Genomic DNA, 3,220 nt, shown 5'->3' with positions numbered 1-3,220 from the left:
AGTTATGTAAATTATATCTTACAAGTTGCAAGCCTCATGCATAGTATACTAATAGTGCCCGCACCTTGTCCTAATTAGCTTGGACTACCGGATCATCGCAATGCAAATGTTTTAACCAAGTGTCACAAAGGGGTACCTCCATGCCGCCTGTACAAAGGTCTAAGGAGAAAGCTCGCATTGGATTTCTCGCTATTGATTATTCTCAACTTAGACATCCATACCGGGACAACATAGACAACAGATAATGGACTCCTCTTTTATGCATAAGCACGTAACAACAATTAATTTTCTCATAGAGATTGAGGATGTTGTCCAAAACTGAAACTTCCACCATGAATCATGGCTTTAGTTAGCGGCTCAATGTTCTTCTCTAACAATATGCATGCTTAACCATAGGGTGGTAGATCTCTCTTACTTCAGACAAGACGGACATGCATAGCAACTCACATGATATTCAACAAAGAATAGTTGATGGCGTCCCCAGAAACATGGTTATCGCACAACAAGCAACTTAATAAGAGATAAAGTGCATAAGTACATATTCAATACCACAATAGTTTTTAAGCTATTTGTCCCATGAGCTATATATTGTAAAGGTGAATGATGGAATTTAAAGGTAGCACTCAAGCAATATACTTTGGAATGGCGGAGAAATACCATGTAGTAGGTAGGTATGGTGGACACAAATGGCATAGTGGTTGGCTCAAGTATTTTGGATGCATGAGAAGTATTCCCTCTCGATACAAGGTTTAGGCTAGCAAGGCTTATTTGAAACAAACACAAGGATGAACCGGTGCAGCAAAACTCACATAAAAGACACATTGTAAACATTATAAGACTCTACACCGTCTTCCTTGTTGTTCAAACTCAATACTAGAAATTATCTAGACCTTAGAGAGACCAAATATGCAAACCAAATTTTAGCATGCTCTATGTATTTCTTCATTAATGGGTGCAAAGCATATGATGCAAGAGCTTAAACATGAGCACAACAATTGCCAAGTATCACATTACCCAAGACATTTATAGCAATTACTACATGTATCATTTTCCAATTCCAACCATATAACAATTTAACGAAGGAGAAACTTCGCCATGAATACTATGAGTAGAAACTAAGGACATACTTGTCCATATGCTACAGCGGAGCGTGTCTCTCTCCCATACAGTGAATGCTAGGATCCATTTTATTCAAACAAAACAAAAAAAACAAAAACAAACCGACGCTCCAAGAAAAGCACATAAGATGTGATGGAATAAAAATATAGTTTCAGGGGAGGAACCTGATAATGTTGTCGATGAAGAAGGGGATGCCTTGGGCATCCCCAAGCTTAGATGCTTGAGTTTTCTTGATATATGCAGGGGTGAACCACCGGGGCATCCCCAAGCTTAGAGCTTTCACTCTCCTTGATCATATTGCATCATACTCCTCTCTTGATCCTTGAAAACTTCCTCCACACCAAACTCGAAACAACTCATAAGAGGGTTAGTGCACAGTAAAAATTAACGTGTTCAGAGGTGACATAATCATTCTTAACACTTCTGGACATTGCATAAAGCTACTGGACATTAATGGATCAAAGAAATTCATCCAACATAGCAAAAGAGGCAATGCGAAATAAAAGGCAGAATCTGTCAAAACAGAACAGTTCGTATTGACGAATTTTATCGAGACACCAGACTTGCTCAAATGAAAATGCTCAAATTGAATGAAAGTTGCGTACATATCTGAGGATCACTCACGTAAATTGGCATAATTTTCTGAGTTACCTACAGAGAATTTTGCCCAGATTTGTGACAGCAAAGAAATCTGTTTCTGCGCAGTAATCCAAATCTAGTATGAACTTTACTATCAACGACTTTACTTGGCACAACAAAACACTAAACTAAGATAAGGAGAGGTTGCTACAGTAGTAAACAACTTCCAAGACACAAAATAAAAACAAAGTAATGTAGTAAAAACCATGGGTTATCTCCCATAAGCGCTTTTCTTTAACGCCTTTCAGCTAGGCGCAGAAAGTGTGTATCAAGTATTATCAAGAGATGGTGCATCTTCAGCGGGGTGTGGAGTTTTCTCAACTATGCATTTTATCTTTTCTGTGTGAGTTTCAGAGGCCCCCTTTTCATTAGTCTTGGGCTTGCTACTCTCATCAAACAAATCTTCAGGAACAATCCAATCAAAATTCTTTTCTAGTGCCTCACACATTCCCAAGAGCTTGCAAGGTATTGATGTTTTAATATCCCCCTCATAATTAACTTCATTAGTGTACTTTTGTCTATCCTTTTCCATCCTCTCAAGGGTACTGGCAAAGTTGGTATAAGAGCCTAGCATATTATATTTAGTGAAGACTTTTCTAGCTTCTCTCGCTATTCCCCCAAATTCTTTAAGAAGGGTTTCTAATACAAAATCTTTCTTTTCTCCTTCTTCCATATCACTGAGTGTAAGAAACATATGTTGAATCACAGGATTAAGATTAACAAATCTAGCTTCTAGCGCGTGTACTAAAGAAGCAACAGTAATTTCATAAGTAGGAGCAAGTTCTACCAAGTGTCTATCTTCAAAATCTTCAGCCGTACTAATATGAGTGAAAAAATCTTCTATATTATCTTTCCCAAGGATAGACCCTCGGCCTACCGGTACATCTTTAAGAACAAACTTAGGAGGAAACATGATGAAATAAGTAAAGTAAATGCAAGTAACTAATTTTTTTGTGTTTTTGATATAGCAAACAAGATAGCAAATAAAGTAAAACTAGCAACTATTTTTTTTGTATTTTGATTTAGTGCAGCAAACAAAGTAGTAAATAAAACTAAGCAAGACAAAAACAAAGTAAAGAGATTGAGAAGTGGAGACTCCCCTTGCAGCGTGTCTTGATTTCCCCGGCAACGGCGCCAGAAAAAGAGCTTGATACGCGTTCAGCACGCGTCCGTTGGGAACCCCAAGAGGAAGGTGTGATGCGTACAGCGGCAAGTTTTCCCTCAGTATGAAACCAAGGTTTATCGAACAGTAGGAGCCAAGAAGCACGTTGAAGGTTGATGGCGGCGGGATGTAGTGCGGCGCAACACCAGAGATTCCGGCGCCAACGTGGAACCTGCACAACACAACCAAAGTACTTTGCCCCAACGAAACAGCGAGGTTGTCAATCTCACCGGCTTGCTGTAACAAAGGATTAGATGTATAGTATGGATGATGATTGTTTGCAGAAAACAGTAAAACAGT

The sequence above is a fragment of the Lolium perenne genome, chromosome 7, assembly GCF_019359855.2.
Source record: "Lolium perenne isolate Kyuss_39 chromosome 7, Kyuss_2.0, whole genome shotgun sequence".
In the NCBI taxonomy this organism is placed as follows: Eukaryota; Viridiplantae; Streptophyta; class Magnoliopsida; order Poales; family Poaceae; genus Lolium; species Lolium perenne.
The sequence above is the reverse complement of the archived record's forward strand: the minus strand, read 5'-3'. Positions refer to the sequence as shown.